The 18,410-nt window shown below is 45.4% G+C and overlaps 1 pseudogene; it reads right to left on the bottom strand.

The window, feature by feature from the left end:
• Positions 1 to 8,582: 8,582 nt before the first annotated feature.
• Positions 8,583 to 8,728, bottom strand: LOC132236347 (small nucleolar RNA SNORA48; annotated as a pseudogene).
• Between the last annotated feature and the right edge of the window lie 9,682 nt (positions 8,729 to 18,410).

The raw sequence follows: 18,410 nt of genomic DNA, 5'->3' as shown, positions 1-18,410 counted from the left end.
TCTGTTTTCAACTTCTTGGCCTTGTTTCTGCAAGCTGTCAGAGCCGCATGGTGCAAATGAGCAACCAAGCATGTCTGCCTTTCATTGCTCACAGCCTCCACCTGGAGCCGCTGACCCTGACAGTGGGGAACGGGAATGTCAGCACTCCAAACACCGCCAGCTCCTTTTCACCCTTCCTGCGTCTCTGCAGCAGGATGAGGGAAAGGGGGTCAGGTCCTCGCAGCCTTGGTGTCACCAGACGCTGGCTGTCCGCTTCTGGCACGGGAGATGGCAAGTCCCACCGGCAGGGATCTTTGTTTTTGTTTTGGATGGGCCACTGGAACCCACCCCTGCAAGTGACTGCCCCATCCTAGCAGAGACGAAGTGGCATACTACATGACAGTGAAGGCTTCAGCGGAATTCTCAGTTATCTCTTAGGAACACGTGGGGCCAGAGAGCAGGCCACTCACTTTACACAGGTTGAAGGGAATTGCTCTGGGGTTCCTGGTGCCAGCCACAGCGTTTCTTGCCCACCACCTACCTGCCTGTCCATCCTTCTTGCCCCGATACCACGAGGAGGAGGCTTCTAGTGATCAGAAAGGAAGAAGAGGCCACTAACGAGTTCTCTGTTTCTTGGCCTTCCACTCTGCACTATGTTAAATATCCAAGCCCTTTCCTTAAGCAGCAATGTCAATACCGACAATACTATCTTCTCAAAAGAAACACTTTCTTATAGTCCAGAAAAGGAGTCATGGCAAATGTATTCTGTAAAGGGCCAGGCAGCAGATATTTTGGGCTTTGCAGGACGTAGAGTCTGGGTCACCACCACTCAGTTCTGCTGCTGTTGCAAGAAGGGAACCATAGGCAATAGGAAATGGGTGCGACCCTGTTGCATCGACATGTTACATACAAACATTGAAATGTACATTTCAGATTATTTTTCTATGTTATGAACGAGTCTTTGGTGAAAACCAATCTTATCTCATGAGCTGTCCAAAAGCGGGCAGCAGGGCCAGCTGTGGTTCATTGGCTCTAGCAATTTAACTCACTACTTTGGAATACTCAGTTCCCTCTAAGCTACAGTTTAAATCATCAGGTCAAATAAGCTTCCAGGGACAACTGGTCAGATGGCAGTGTTTTTCCAGTATCTACGCCGTGGCACCACTCCTCTCTGCTTTAACTAGTACACATTCTTTACATCTCAATGTGGTGGTTCTATTTTTAATTTTTGGAGGCACCTCCGGACTGCTTCCCATAAGGTCTGTACCAGTTTTCATTCCCACCAACAGTGAAGAGGGGTTCCTTTTCCACTACAGCCTCACCAACACTTGTTATTTCTGTCTTTTTGATAACAGCCATCCTAGCAGGTGTGAGGTGATAGCTCATTGCGATTTGGATTTGCATTTCCATGATGATTAGTGATGCTGAGCACCTGTTCCTGGACCTGTTGGCCATCTGTCTGTCTTCTTTGGAGACATGTTTACTCGGGTCCTCCGTCCATTTTTATTTATTTATTTATTTATTTATTTATTTATTTATTTATTTATATATGTTATTGATTTTTTACAGAGAGGAAGGGAGAGAGATAGAGAGTTAGAAACATCAATCAGCTGCCTCCTGCACTTCTCCCACTGGGGACGTGCCCGCAACCAAGGTACATGCCCCCGACTGGAATCGAACCTGGGACCCTTCAGTCCGCAGGTCGATGCTCCATCCATTGAGCCAAACCGGTTTCAGCATCCGTCCATTTTTAAATCATATTATTTGTTCTTTTGCTATTGAGTTGTTTGAGTTCTTTATATATCTTAGACATTAATGCCTTATCAGATATATGGTTTACAAATATTTTCTCATGTTCCATAGGTTGTTTTTAATTTTGTTGATGGTTTTCTCTGTTGAGCTTGACATAGTACCACTCTTGTTGCTTTTGCTGTCTGTGCTTTTGGTGTCAAATCCAAAAATCACTGCCAAGAATTTACTGTCTGTTTTCTTCTAGGAGTTTAATGGTTTCAGGTCTTTAATCCTTTTTCAGTTGCTTTTTGTGTAGGGTATAAAATAGTGGTCCAGTTTTATTCTTTTGCATGTGACTACTTTTTAGCCTTAAAAAAAGGAAACCTGGCCATTTGCAGCACCATGAATGGACCTGGAGCACATTATGCTAAGTGAAATAAAGCAAACACAGAAAGACAGACACTGTATAACCTCATTTACAGGTGCAATCTAAAGGAATCAAACTCAAAAAAGCAGAGAGTAGCATGGTGATTGCCAGGGTGGGGGATGGGAGGAGCAACAGGGAAGGGAGGAGATGGCCAAAGTTTCAGTTATGCCAGATAAATAAGTTCTGGAGATCTACTATGTACCATAGTGCCTCTAGCTAACAATACTGTACTGTATACTTAGAATTTTCTAAGAGAGTAGATATTATGCTAAGTGTTCTTACCACTCCCATAAAAAAGAATAATAAGACAGGAGAAAGCTTTGGGAGATAATGGATACGTCTATGGTTTTGATGGTGGTAATGGTTTCATGATTATATACTTATCATCAAACTCATATACATTAAATACATATACACCACTTTTTACATGTTAACCATACCTTACTAAAGTGGGTTAGCAAATCTCTGTGAATTTCAGTTCTTAGAAAAAAGCCTTTCAAGGAACTGAATTGGAGTTAAATTATGTTTTTGCATAGGTTCCTGTTATTCTTGGCATTTATAACTTGTATTTATATCTTTATTTGTACAATCACGTGATTACATCTGCCTCTCCTCCAAGACTGTAGTGTGAGGAGGATAGAAAACAGGTCCATTTTGCATCCATTGTATCCTAAGCTGTAATGCCGAACACACAGCAGGGACCCCATAGCTATTTGTTGAATGAATAGAATCTAGTTTTTTTAAAAAATACATTTTTATTGATTTCAGAGAGGAATGGAGAGAGAGAGAGAGAGAGAGAGAGAGAGAGAGAGAGAGAGAGAGATTAATGATGAGAGAGAATCATTGATCAGCTGCCTCCTGCATACCCCCAACTGGGAATCTAACCTGCATCCCGGGCATGTACCCTTGACTGGAATTGAACCTGGGACCTTTCAGTCTGCAGTCTGACACTCTATCCACTGAGCCAAACAAACCAGCTAGGGCTAGAATCTAGTTTCTTGTCTGATTCTGAAGAGAAGCAGAATCTCTAAAAGAATGGCATTTGAAAAGTCAGACCAATTATGGAGTCTCAAAATGAAGGCAGCTAGAACTGAGCTCAGAACTCAAGCGTAGAGAAGAATGTGAGTTGCAGCAGACATCACCTTCCACATTCTGCAAGCTTGGCCTCTATTAATTAGGTTATTTTTGCTCATAGTTCTCCATACTGCACACTACTTACTGTAATTGTAATTATGCATTTATTTGTGTGATCATTTGATTATTGTATGTCTTTCCTCCATGACTGCAGAGATTATGGACATTTTTTCTTAAAATTGTCAAAATATAAGACTTTTAAGGCAAACATAGAACTAGGAAGTTGCATGAAATAGGATAAATGAACTGGAAAATGAGTCAATTAGGCATATGTATTTGGAACCCAGTGTTGGGTCAACCTTCTTTTTCAGCTCTTAATGTTGTCTAGTTCTTGCATTGTCAAGTTCACATAACTGTCTGATGCTCTGACACGGGTTTAGAATATGTCTAACATATTGTTTGAGGATAATGCCTGGGAATGCCTGAGAATGTATTTGTTCATTCAGCAAATATTGAGAAGTGCAAGATTACAAAAATACGGTCCTTACCTTACAGATACATAATGTGGAATATGCATACCACTTCCCTTTTCCATCCCTACCCCATCATGGGTTTGTTCTCTTTTTTTTTCTTTATTGATTAAGGTATTACATATGTGTCCTTATCCCCCCATTCCACCTTCTACCCAAGGTTTGTTCTTGATTCTGCATTCAGTTTAGCTCAAATCCAAGGAGCCCATAACAAATCAAGGAATATACACTGGTTTCTGGCCCTCTGTCTGTGCCTGAGATGCTCCCATTAGCGAGGGGGACTGTCAGTGTCTTGGATCCTCCACAGCCTTTCTCTGTATCTGTGTGGAATGAGGCCCCAACAATGAGACTTGGCTCCAGCTCTGTACGGGGACTCTCCTGCCAGTGAAGGAAGGAAGTATGAAGGGCACTAGATTTGGTTTCATCCTGGATCAGCCACAAACTCATTACATGGCCTTAGACAAACTCCTTTTCTTCCTCTGGACCTTGGTTTCCTAAAAGAAAATGGAAAAAAAAATTGAATAGAAATTGGATAAGGTCTTTTTCAGGGCTCACTTTCTAACTTTCTACCCATCACTGTATGACTATCACTGAGAAACCACAAAAAACAAGCAAACAAACAAAAAAAAGATTCATGGTTTTTAGTTTTATAACAATCTTGTTTTGTTAAACGTTATTTTTTTAATATTTCTAAAATAGCAAGTTCAACCCTTTATTAGGTCTCTGGCAGAAAACAGATGAAGGTTAACAAGCTCTAAAGTGTGAAATGGCAATGAAGTTCATCAGCAAAGGGAAGGTTTCACTCTGATTTTGAAGATCCTTTGGGGGTTGGGTGGCCGGTTAGGGCGGCTTCTGTTTGGATAAGCCTGGATCAAGTAACAGGCAGTGGGAGAGGGCTTGGAGAGTTCAGAACAGTTAACATTTATTGAGCACCTGTTAGGTGTCAGGCACTGTCCTAATTGCTTTGCATATATTATCCCATTTAATCCTCTCTGCTACAGAATGTCATTCAAACAGAAAATTAAAAGAGTTCTTTTCTAACAGGGCCAGCAAGGAACAGGATGCTTAGCATCAGGAGGAACGTGCTAAGGGAGCAATTAGGAGTGCATTGCATTGAGTTTGTGGCTCTGCGGGTGTTTATTTTATTCACCAAAGGCTTTCTAGAAGTCTTTTTGGTCGTGGGAAGAGCCACTAGGTATCCCATGTCACTGCAGCTTAAATCCCATGTTTAATTATAAAAGACAATGGAGAAGAATGAGGTGGGCCTACTAAAAAGGAAGACTTGAACAAGTAGGTGGAGAGGGTTATGTGTTTGGTCTAGATTTGTTTACCCAGAGGATGTTCATGCAGTTAGAAGTGGGTGAGTAGTTCGAAAAGGTGACTTGAAGAAAATTAGTAGGAGGACGTGATTGTATGATAAAATCACTATGTTTGTTTGCAGGGGACTCAGAAGCCAAATTATGTGTGGTTGGAAGTAACAGCTATAAACAACTACTGGAAGTGCTAACAGGCAACAGGGGAAGTTAGGATGTAGGGCTCACCATACAGAAAGGATAAGGGAGGCTCAGGGATGTGTGCAGGAGGGAAGCAGGTGGTAGAGGGAAGGACTGAGGAGGGAGAAGGGAGAGAGGGAGAGAGCCTGATGATCCAACTCTCTCTTCAGTTGACCTACTTAGGTCTCTCAGTTTCCTCAAAATCAATATTTCTCACCTTTTTGAAAAAACAAATTCAACCCCACAGTATTCTAAATATTGACTTTATTATAAAACAATATGCATTTAAATTTGTTTTATTCTATTACAGAATTTTATAAAAATTGCCCCAGTATTTCCCAGCTCATTAAAAAAAAAACATAACCCAATTGTTTAGACCTGAGACCTGGAAATCATCCTTGATTCTGTCCCTGACCTCCTGTATTCATAAAATAAAATTTGTTGAGCTTCTTCCATGAGCACATTCTGTTTCCCATTCATGGGAGCTCACCCCATTTTGGTGTAGGAAGTCAGACAATGAACAAAATAAAAAATGAAATTATACAACATGATAAAGATGGAAAGCGCCAAGAAGAGCAATATGGCAGAAAGGGTTGTAAGGATTGCTCATGAGGGGGCATGCAATTTTAAAGTACATGGTCACAGGGGGCTTTGTTGAGTAACATTTGAGCAAAGATGTTGAAAGAGCTGGACATTTGAGAAAGAGTTGAGGGGCTGAACCATGAGGATATCCAAACATCCTGGGGAAATGTTTTTGGCAGCGGGAACAGAGGAACGGGACTTGTACGTTCAAGGAACAGTAAGGCCAGTACACCCGACTCCCCCTGCCTGAGGCTCTTTGTATCTACCTGGAACAGTCCTCCCAGCCCCACCCCTCACCCCTGCTCTTCATAGACCAGTCCCTTCACGTCTCCAGGTCTCTCTCATCTGAGATGCTTCCTCCTGATTTTAGGGGGATACAAACATTCAATCCATAATAATATATATATGAATTGTATTATTAGGATAGAGGAAGTAAGCTTTGTAAGTAATAACGATCATATAAGCTGTTTTCAACATTCTCTTAAAGGATATAAAGGGCAGCAGGTACAATATTAATACTTGAAGAGGTGACATTCTTTTAACTTGTAAAATGATATTTTTAGTGTATTCATTTCTCTGTAATTATTGCCGTACTTATTTTGGTTCCCATGGGAACCTAGACATAGATTTTTCCTATTTCCCCCACCCCTTTGGGCTTCCACAAAGAAAAAATGGACCACAAGGGAGTCTTCAAGAACTGCTTCAAGATTCGTTGTTCATCAGGTGGATGAGAATGATGAACACTTGCTGGGATAGCTCAGTGCCAGATGCTGTGCTTGGTATTGTGGGGAAAGAGGGGAACAAGCTATAATGCTTACCAGGGAGGGCCACCAAAACTAATTCTTTTCATTTTGTCCCATGCTCATTAATAGAATTTGCGGAATTTAAGTCTCTATAGATATAGAATCCTAAGATGTGAGAAACAGAAGGAAATCGGGGTCTAAGTGTAATGCTCTTGCTTTATGGGTCAGAAATCTGGGATGCTTGGAAGGGAGGCCAAAGTAGCTTTCCAGGGCCAGGAACCATGATAAGTGAGGCCATATGTTCTCTTCATTGAGGCTCAGAATTTAATTTCTTCCTATTGAATTCTCATCTCAGAAGAGTGTCCGTTGTGTCACAGTGGGATCACAATGCTACCTTAAATATTCTTCTCATGAAGCCGGAACACGCACGAGTTTTCCCTTCTATTTTTATGTTTGGATATGGTAATACCATTTTTTAAAAGCTGCCTTCCTTGTTGACATTTTCATTGAGTCTTTCCTCCAACTACCCAAAATAATGCAATGCATAACATGGAGCAAAATGTATAGAATCATCCAAATGCTTATTCTTGGTTATGAACTGCCAGTTTAAAGACTTGCCTTGAGCAGGAAGAGAGTGTAGAACAAATGATAGAAATAATGAGGTGCCTGGCACTGAGCCTAGCGGTTTGTACGCAAAGACACACTGAAGTCGTTCAGCACTCCCGTGCATGAGCTACCTTACAGGTTTCCACCTCACAGGTGAGCAGAGGTTCTGAGAGGCTGGGCTTCAGGATAGAGTTTAGAGCCAGCATCCAAGTCCAGCTATGGGAGAATTAAAGTTTGAGCTCCTGATCTCTTCATTTGACTCATCAAAAGACAATAAATTGATTCAAAGATGTAGTCATTTTACATCCTCGGTTCCACAGCCTGTGTGTCATAGATGGATGTATGAGGGAGCAGTTTCCACTGTGTTTAGAGTCCTGAGAAGGATTTAATTTCACTGGACTCTGTGCTACGGGCTGTGAGAAGTCTCATTAGACAGCCTGGCTGAGGCAGATCAACCCTAGTGCCTTTGGTGACAGTTTCGATATCTTATTAATTCCTGTCCTGCAACTCTATCTACTGATTCCTCTCTTTCCTCTAGCCTGTGTCTGCTCAGAATATTTTTGGATTCTTCAGCCAACAGCTAAGTCAATCCTTCCTTAGCAGGATTGGTCATACACACACAAGTGCACACACACACACACACACACACACACACACACCACAATTTGCCTCTTTTGGTTTACAATTCATTGTCAGCATTTTTCTGATTTTAATACTGACCCAAAACAATCTTTACATTCTTTTAATGATTATTACAACTCTGCTTGTCTGTTAACTTTTTATTTTTTGTTAATCCTTGCCCGAAGGTATTTTTTTTCCATTGATTTTTAGAGAGAATGGAATGGAGGGGGAAGAGAGAGAAACATCGATGTGAGAGAGACACATCAATTGGTTGCCTCCTGCACTTGCCCCAACTGGGACCGGGGATTGAACCTGCAACCCAGGTATATGCCTTTGACCAGGAATCTAACCTGAGACCCTTCGGTTTGTGGGCAGACATTCTAACCACTGAGCCAAACCTGCCAGGGTTGTCTGTTAACTTGTAATCATTGGTATAGATAAATAGGACTACAGCCACTGTGAAGTAGCTGGGTTTTAATCAACAACACAAGCATAGTGCTTTTTTTTTTTTTTTTTTTTGTCAATCCAGGAAGAGATTCAATAGCGGTAGCAACTGTTCACTCAAGGTAATGCTTTTTCCTATGACTCCTTTGTGGATACAATGCCTTCGCCCAACAGGTGGCTCTCTAGGGAAGATTTCAGGCTTGGTGGTGGCCATCCATACTCCTAGCATTAACAATGCAAATGACTTATGTCTATTTCTAGGCCAATCTCTCACTCAAAGTCTTTTTCTTTAATAAAAATTTTGGATTTTATTCTTCATCATTACACTGTGTGGTGCCAGTTTGTTAGTTTTTTATGTGCTTTGGGCATGAAACAGTTCTGGCCACCGACACAGGCATCAAGCTAGGATGAACTAACGACCGTACATCTGCTTTGCCCCTGATGGGTATAAGGGCAACACCACCAATCAGGTGTCTCCTTGCCCATTGCTATGGGGTGTGTGACGCCAGTTTTAAATGCAAAGCATTGAGCTCACATGAGGTCTCACCAAGATCTCCGATTGTGTGTTTCGTTTGTACATGCAAATGCATTTTGTTCTCACCAGAACAGTGACAAGACCAAAAGATAGATAGTAGGACAGTTGTTGTAATTGTGGTAAAATACAAGTAACAAAATTTACAGTGTAACCATTTCTAAGTGTACAGTGCATTCTCACAAAAGTTCAAATTGCTGTGCAATCATCACCACCATCCACTTCCAGAACCTTTGCATCTTCCCAAATGGAAACTGTCCCATAAAACACTGCTTCCCCCTCCCTTCCCGCAGCCCCTGGCATCCAGCATTCTCTGCCTCTCTCTATGACCTTGACCTCTCCAGGTGCCTCAGACACAGGGGATCCTGCAGTCTGTGTCCTTTTGTGACTGGCTTATCTCATTTAGCACATCCTCAAGGCTCCTCCAGGTTGTAGCAGGTGTCAGAATCTCCCTCCTTTCTAAGGCTGAGTAATATTCCTTCCTATAGCTAGACCTCCATTGCTTAGCCACCATAGGTCCGTGGACACCTGCGTGGCCCCCACCTTTGGGCCATTGTGAATAGTGCTGCTGTGAACACAGGTGTGCAGGCAACTGAGGTTCTGCTTTCGGTCCTTTTGAGTAGCTACCCAGAAGTGGGATCGCTGGACTCACCCAGAGACACAGAGATGGAAAGAAACAGATAGAGACAGACAGACAGGAAGAGAGAGAGATGAAATAGATAGATTGATGGAGAGAGCCAGAGAGAGAGACAGGGAGAGACAGACAGAAGGTTGCTGAGCTGGTCTGAGAGATGGAGGGAGGGCCCCTGCTTGCTCTGGGCTGCAGGCACTGAACCAGCATGCCTTGCTCCAAATCCAGTTAGGCAGCCTGGCTGGAAGGTGCTGGGATTTCCAGCTTCCTCACTGGCTGGTCAAACTATATAAAAGCCTTCCCAGGCCCCGAGGGGGTGGGGGGCAGGGTTCCCAACTCGAATATATCATGTGGTGACAAGTCGTTTGGCCCAAAGGAAACAGCCTGGAGAACCCAGCTAGTTCTCACAGCAGCACCATGTTGTCCAGTGTGAACTATCTTGTGGTTGAGGTTGGTTTGGGTGGTCTTTAGGGGAAGTGTAAGTGGCTCTGGCTCAAGAGATGCGCTCAGGCCTCTGTGGGCGTGTGGGCGTGTGGGCCTGTGCATCTGTACACGTGTGGTGTGAATGTGTGTGCGCGTTGCTGTTTGTGGCTCAGAATGAAGGACAGGTTTTGACTCCACAACCCTCACCAACATGGGCGCTGACAGTTCCCATTTGTATAGCAGTGCCTTCCTGTCTTCTCCATGTTGATGCCCTCATCTGCACACCCCAACCTCCAGGGGATGAGACAGTTTTATAGAGGAAAAAACAGCATCTTACAGAGGTCCCTCCACGGCACAAGCTGGGACATGGTCGCCAGGACTTGTACTCAGCCTCTAGGAGCAGAGCCCTCTGCTCTTTCCTCCACATGCTGCAGGGACATCCTGCCAGACACTCCCCTCAGAAATAAGAGGGTACAAATCTGGAATCCAGAGTCTTATCTTAGACTTGGTGGGCGGAGGGGGAGGGGGGTGGGGGAGAAACAAAAACAAAAAAACAGCTCCACAAATACTGCTGTGCCTACTACCACCTGGTGGCAGCATACAATAATTGCAGGGAAACTTTGCACCCAAATGGGCACAGGCCTGCAGGTATGGAGATGACCCCTGAGCAGACTTCAAATCCGATGAGGCAGAAGGTGCCGGAGGCCAGGCTGAAGTGGAGGTGGCAGGAAGGGAGTGGGCTTTGCTCCATGCCCAGCCCTGTGCCAGGTGCTCACTGTCCAGATCCTCTCTAATCCTGCACAAAAGGAGACCTTGAAGCTGGAGAGAGGGAGTGAGGAAGGAGGGGCCAGCTGGTGTGTATTTTTGGATTGCTTCTCAGAGATCTCCTCCTCCTCCTCCTCTGACACCATGACAACCAGGCTGCAGTTGGGGGAGCTGCCTGTGAGCTGGGCTGGGTTGAGGGGGTGGTGGGCTGAGGGTAGGGACCTCTGCTCTCCCTCTCTGAGCCTCAGTTTTGGCATCTAGAATATGGGTACGACAACCCAGTTGCTGGCTCCTGTCAACCCAGGTGTTCCAGGAAGCAGAGGCCCAGGCTGGACTCATTAGGGGGAAGGCCTGGGAGGTAAGGGCGGGACTGGGGAGTGCCCTGCATCACCCTGCAGCAAGGCCGCCAGGAGTTCCCGAGCCACGTAGCCTGCACTTCCCACCGAGCAGCCTGACCTGGTGTGCCCACTGCACTGTCACTGCCAAGGAGCCCCCTGGAGGAGCGGGAGACAGGGCCGAGGCACAGACACAGGGATGGATCTCCCTGTGAGCCCTGCAGTGAGAGGTCTAAGGGGTCTCCCCTGCTGGGGAACAGGGCTCAGCAATTCCCAGAACCGGGTCAAAGCCCCAAAAGGAGGGGCAGGGAGGGGTCTATTTCCTGGGGCTGCTGCTCCGATGACCACAGACTGGCCTAAACAAACAGGAACATGTGCTCTCCCCGTTCTGGGGCCAGAATCTGAAATCAGAGTGTCTGGGGCTGTGCTCCCTCCCAGGGCTCCAGGGGAGGGTCCTTCCTGCCTCTTCAGCTTCTGGGGGCTCCTGGCCACATCCCTTCAATCTTCACGTGGCCCCACCCCCTTGTTCAGGTGCCTTCCCTCCTGTGTTCATGTGGCCCCGCCTCCCTAAGACCTTGCATCGTCTGTTTCCAGGTGCCACCTCCCTGGTTGGCTGGCTGCCCCCTGCTCTCACACCTGTCAACAGTCCCTCTGCCAAAGTCCTTCCAGAAAATCGTTTGCGTGTGCCATCTCTCTCCTGCTGGGACTGTGAAGCTGGGACTGAAAAGGAGACAGGAGAGCAGTGGCCCGTCCAGAGTCCGTGCAAGGGGTCCAGAGGGGCCTGTGCAGTCCCTGGAAGCCTGGGAGAGGGAAGGGTGGTGAGGCGGGGATGCTGATTAGGGAGCAGAATGCCCTCAGGGCAAGTGGGGCACACACACAATCACCCCACATTCCTGCGAGGAGCAGCTGTGGCCCATTGTACAGGTGAAGCTACTGCAGCACAGAAAGGGCGAGTGACTTCCTCAAGGGCACACAGCGGTAAAAGGGCAGAGCTAAAAATGGAACCCCGGGCTGCCCACAGCCTGTGTCTCCTTCACCTGTGACCTCTGGGTAAGTGGCCCCTCACCCTGTGGCCATTTACTCTGATGGGCTTCACCCTTCCCCCCACCCCCCTCCTGTACCCCTAGTGGACAGAGGTCCTGTCATTGCACCAGTGCCTCTGGGTGGCTGCTCTCCTTGTCCTGCGGTCCCTCCCAGCTGGTAATCTTGGCCGAGTCCTGCTGCGTGGGGGCGAGGGCCTTGTGGGAAGAATGCCCAGCCCCCCTTCACCCCACCGTCTGTCTCACTTAATGCTTAACCTTTAAGTGCTTTGGAGACATTGTCTTTGAGCCAAAGCAATTGGACTCACTGGTGTCTAGAACTGTGCTGCCCAACATGGTGGGCAGGTGGTTACTGGGCCTGTGACATGCAGCCCGTCTGAACTGAGATGATTGGTGAGTGGAACACACATGCAACTTCAGAGACTGGGCACAAGAAAAAGAGTGCAAAGAACCTCATTAATGATTTTTATACAGATGACATGCTGGGATGACATGTATGTACGCAATTGAATAAAACACAATTAAGACGAATTTCACCTGTTTCTTTGCAAAATGTGGCTATTAGAAAATTTCAAATGACATACTAGTATGTGGCTTGTATATTTCTATTGGACAGTGTTGTACTAAAACGTCAAAACTAGGAGCGACTTCCGATCCCAGCTCTCCTTTCATGAGTGAAGAGTGATAACGGTTAGTCATTTCTGAGTCAGCTTTGCAGGCCTACAAACTGTGCCTGAGCACTGACAAGTTATCTCATTGACTCTTGTGAGGTAGGTACAACGGTTATGCCATTTTAGAAATGAGGCCTCCTGAGGGGAAGCAGCTTGTCCAGTGCTACGTAGCCTGTAACGTGGGTGCTCTGCGTCGCTTCAACTCCTGTGGGTACTGGAATGCACAAATACTTCCCAAAACATAGATACCGTGGGCGTCTCCTAGGTTTTCTCTCACTGAATCCATTCTCCGGTAGCCACCGTACAATGGATTCCCTTCTCAACTATCTTCGCCCCCAACTGTGATCTCATTTTCTCTTTGAAAAGAACGTATGCCCCATGTAAAGGAAAAAATCATTCCCTTGGAGTAGGGACTTTTACGATTACTGCAAAATCGATTTTCTTAACTACCAAAGGCAAAGGCAAGTGGCAAAATGTCAAGCGGAATGACGGAAGGTGAGTTTCGCTTCTGCCCGCAGTGGCATCTTGTCATGGCAACACGAGCACGCGCACGCGCCCACACGCGCGCTCCCACACAGAGCAAATCCCTCTTCCCAGACTCTGCAGTTGCAGTGTGGTGACATCTCAGACCTGGTCTCCAAAGTTCATTGAAAGGCGGCGACAACACGTGGGCAGGAACTGTAGGGTTGGTGAATGTCCTTTTAAAGGACAACATTGGGAACCAGCATGCCAACTCAGCAGGTTTCTTCTGCAGCTGAGAGTGGATTGTTCCGCCGCAGGGAAGTGTCAGACAATCCTGCCGGTTGGTACTGAGAGGACACGTTATACAAAAAGGACATCGCACTTAGTTCATTTCAGGAGAGGTACCCGAGAACTGGGAGTAGATGAGGGAAAGGCAGCTCATTCTTCCCATCTCATGCTAACCCTCCGACATAGGCACTGAGTGGAACAGAGAAAGAAACTGCCCCTAAGTATTTCAATTGCTTCTCTATCTCTCTGTGTTTTGACAAGCGTATAAAATTGAATTTGTGTCAGTTACATAAACACACATTACCTCCCAGGCCCTCTGGTAAATTATGTGGGCTTCTTATGGGCCTATCGTGCATGAAGGTGCTCAAGGAAGGTGCTTCCGCGTCAATAGGATGTGCAGCATGTGTATCTGATGGGCTTGCAAACTCATGAGTTTATTCACTACTCTCAGAAGAGTGGCTGTGTCCCAGATGCTGGCCCAGGTACTGAGGGGTCAGAGATGAATTAAGAGGCCATCTCTATCCTTCAGCCGCTCAGAAATGTTAAAGGGTTTGTTCATTTAAAAAAACAGATTGCTCTAAGCATTATGGGTATTGTCCCTAAGGGGTCAGCTGTCTAGCTTACATTTTATGTTATTGCCACTATTATCATTATTATTAGAAGGAGGAGGAGGCAGAGCGGAAAGATGTTTGAGCGTCAGAGAAGGCACGGCACACGTATTGTGGTGACTCCTGTGGAAAAGAGTTAGAGAGACCCGAATGGCAAACGGTTTGCTTTTTGCGTTTGAAAGCATTTCTGTTTTAAACTGCGTGGAACGAGTGCAGACCAGAGGACTCGCCTGTTAATGAACTAGTGTCACTCTTATATCGGAATCCTGCTCTTTGAGTAGTTTTGCTGTGTAAATTTCCAGAAGTTTAAAAACGTCGATCTTGTCCAATTATCTCATTTCTTTAGGTTATCAAATGAAGCTTAGAAGGAGAGCTATCAAGTTTCCAGTTTATTCCCCAGGTAATTGTTTACCTTAAAAAAAATTTTGGCTTCATTCTCCCATTAAGATCTTTATATTTTCCTTTGTTTCTAAAAGCACATTGGCTGACTCGTTTCAAAGGCGCCTCCGTGTTCTCAGTCTGGAGTTTATTATGTTTGCTGGTGCCAACATGAGAGGATCTACATCAACTTTGTACCTTCTGTTTTCTCTCCTCAAGGTACTTTATGGCCCAGACTGCCTTCTGGATCAGGAAGATACTGGAAGCTATAAAACGCACAAAGCCAGGCTTTGTTGTCACGTGAGCGTGCCCAAGGACCCTGGCCCTGAGTGTTGCCACCACGTGGCCCTATCACATGCTCCCCTGTTTTCCCCACTCCTCTTTCCGGGTCCATCCCTGGATAGAGGATGGAAGAAGCCGGAGTGAAACCTGGCCGCCTGGACCAGCTGCCCATGCACGGAGGTGAGAGGCCGTGCTTCTCTGGGCCTGTCTGGAGTGTGTGGGACTCACTCTCTGCTTTAGCAGGTTTGTCTCAGGCCACACCTGTTGCTGTGCGCCTTGAGGGCTTGGCCCTGGGCATGACCGTGAGGACAGCCCAGTCACCTTTGGGGCCAGGCTGCTCCATTTCCCAGGGCTCTGAGCTGGGTGTGGTCACGTCACAGTCTTTTGTCTCCTCCACACAGCTGGTACTCCCGAATAGCTGTATTATCCATGCCCAGGACTCTTTTCCATTCAAAAATATCTTTAAAACATTTGGAAGAAGGCATATTGCTTCTTTCTGATTACCAAGTAAGACATACTCAATGTAGAATATTGAAAAACACTGGCGCGTGTAAGTAAAAACAAAACAAGTATAATCTATGATTGTGTCACCCAGAGACAACCACCGCTAATGTTTTGTGAAATTCCACATAGAGTTTTAATCCTGTACCACAGGCATTTCTGCTCTAGAGATGCTCGGAAATGTGCTGGTAGGCCTTCTGCTTTCTCTCTTAATAATACGTTGTATTTTCCCATATCATCTAATGGTCTATGAGGCCATGCTTGGGTACGTTTGTGAGTGAGCATACAGGTGTACACAATGCTTTCTGGTGATTTCTTCCATAATTTAAAGCCTCCATTAGACAGACAACTGTACAGGATTCCTGGCTAACATTTGTCTTCACTTGTGGTAGCCATGGAGCCCCCACAAATCGTAGATTGTGATGTTTTACTGCTTACTCTGCGGCTTCTCCATGCCTAATTGTGTTGTCATCCCAGTTTATTTTTTTATCAGAGTTTTCAAATTAAACAATGCAGTGCTTATAGGATAAGTGACAGTCACCTGCCTATCTTCTCACCACCAAGAATCAGTGGTCTCCAGAGATCAGAATCATTGTTTTTAGTTCACCTATGGAGACTGTTTCATTTGCAAATGACAGAAAGAAATCATCTGAATTGGTTAGAAATAGGTTTATGGAATATAATGAAAAATACAAATTCACAGCAGCTCACACATTTACCACTTATTTTCCCAGGTGAAAGAGGCCTGGAGGTGCTCAGTCCATCTTGGCTTTGGAAGCTCCATGCTCATCAGGGACCAGGCTCTGCTATTGCCCTACTCCGTGTGGCCTTCATTTTAAATGTCCACAGGTTGATTCTAGAAGTCTAAAACAGAAAACAACATTTAAATCATTATGACTGTAAATATTGTCCCTGAAGTCCCAAATAGTATGCTAGGTTATATTTCCTTGCCAAGGGGGTCAAAGAAACAGGTTTGTGCCATTCAAGTTCAAATCCTTCTGTTTTGAAACACCACCAAACACCTTTGCCGTTTCTGTAAATTTTCTAAGATCTTACAGAAGCTAATTCACCTCTTTTCCCCACCCCCTGCAGAGATCTCTCTTCCATGGTCATGCAGGCCATGTTAGACCAAGTACTCCCCCACACACAGCGGCATGGATATCTTACAGCCAAGAGGTAGAGCTGGAGCTCAGAAAAAAATTCTGGGCTGGATTGCAAAATTTGAGAGTTGTTGGCATACAAATGATAATTGCAGCAAGCTTTGTGGATGAAATAGTGTGGGACCTATAGAGAGGGAAAGAAAAGGAAGGGCTTGACATTTAAGTGTTGGCCTGAGAAGGAGCTGGCAAGGGACTGAGCTTTTCAAATCTCAGCACCATCTGAGAATCAATGAGCTGGGGGGTAACAGAGGTGATGTTGAACATTGCACCTGGAACAGAGGTTCTTGCTTTGCGTTCCTGGCAGATGGTGCCCAGGCTGTGCTTTGGTACCTACAGTGCCAGACGGCTCCAAATGTTGACAGTCTTACACCAACCTGAATTGTCTCTCTATGATATCCTGGCCCCTGTTCTGCTTTAACAGCAGAAATCCAGCCTGATTTTATTGTTTTCTCTGCATAATAGCTCTCAAAATAGTATGAGATAATTAAGTGCCCAATAAAAGATGATCATCAGCCATTCATGTTGTTTATACATTATTGTTAATGATTTTTATTTCATGATTGATCAAAGCAAAGATTTTAAAGTCAGACAGGCTGAATTGTAATTTTGGTTCTAGCCCTTTTTAGTCAAGTCATGTCATCTGAACATCAAGTTCCTTAACCTTCCTTAGCACAATGACTAGCAAATAGTATGTGTTCAATAAATGTGTTATTCTATATAATAAAAGGCTAATAATGCAAATTGTCCCCTCGACTGGGAGTTCGACCAGAGGGCGGGGCTGGCCAGCCAACCACCCATGGCCTCTCCCCGCAGCCAGCCTGCCCTTTCAACCCCAATTGGGGCAGGCTGGCCAGAACCCACCTATGCATGAATTCATGCACTGGGCCTCTAGTGTAATAATAAATGACAATAAAGTAATAAATGCCATGAGCTCCATTTGCCACCTATGCTTACCCTACCAAGTTTCACAATGTATTGAGGTTATCTGTGTCCATCCCTATGCCCTCTAGTTGGCTCTGTGTGCTTTGATTAAAAGGGGTCCATTTTTTCATTCATCCTATTCCCCATGGTTGAACACAGGGCCTGCCCATAGAAAACAAGTAAAATGTTTGTGAGATGATATATGCCAGCTCCCTAGCTACCCAGGTTGCCCTTCTTTAAGCTTGAAATACAGGTCACATCATTCACTAACCATTCTATTGTATCATTAGGAGGCCCCAAGGGATCCCACATATGCTCCCTCGATCCAAACATGTCAGCCATACTCACTGTGTCCCTCTCCACTCTGACCACCTCCATTGCCGTCAATGCTGCTAGGTGACAGGTCACTGCTACCATTACCCATCATGAGATCACCAATGTCTGTGCCAGGGAATCTGGCTCTGAATGAACTGCCTCTCTGGTGCAAAAACATGGTCTCCTCCTGCTTCAATTAGTTGGGCCCTGAACACAGAGTCTTGACTTGTGCCCAGCCTCTCACAAATCCTTTACAAACACTCCTGTTGGTTTGCACTTCTGACCCCTTCTCTCTATAGCTCAAAGCAGGCCAAGGAATCTGGAGAGTGAAAGGCCATTCCATATCTGCCTACTTTCCTCTTCTTCCCACTGCAGCTTCCGCTATGATTAGAGCCTCATCTCCTAGTTACAGGACAAAAACTTTCAGGTTTGTGAATGGGACAAAATGATGGAGGGCAGGGAAGGAGGGTCAGTGTGCAGGATGAAGGGACTTGTTCAGGCTGGCCCCAGCCAGTCAAAATTGTCCCATCAAATGGAATATTTATAACTAGAGGCCCGGTGCACAAAATTCATGCATGGGTAGGGTCCCTAGACTTGGCCAACGATCAGGGCTGATCGGGGCCTTCCTTCTGGCTGTCGGTCAGGGCCTTCCTTTGTTCCATGCTGCCCCCCTGGTGGTCAGCGCATGTCATAGCGAGCAATCGAACTCCTGGTCTCCTGGTTGAACTCCCGAGGGGACACTCTGCATGTTAGCCATACACACACACACACACACACACACACATATATATATATATTCCTAAAATAACCTTGTCTGTATTAAAATTCAGTTGTGCCATAAACTGGAAGTGGTAGTGGCTACACAACA

This window comes from Myotis daubentonii, chromosome 5, assembly GCF_963259705.1.
Source record: "Myotis daubentonii chromosome 5, mMyoDau2.1, whole genome shotgun sequence".
Taxonomy (NCBI): domain Eukaryota; kingdom Metazoa; phylum Chordata; class Mammalia; order Chiroptera; family Vespertilionidae; genus Myotis; species Myotis daubentonii.
The sequence above is the reverse complement of the archived record's forward strand: the minus strand, read 5'-3'. Positions and strand labels throughout refer to the sequence as shown.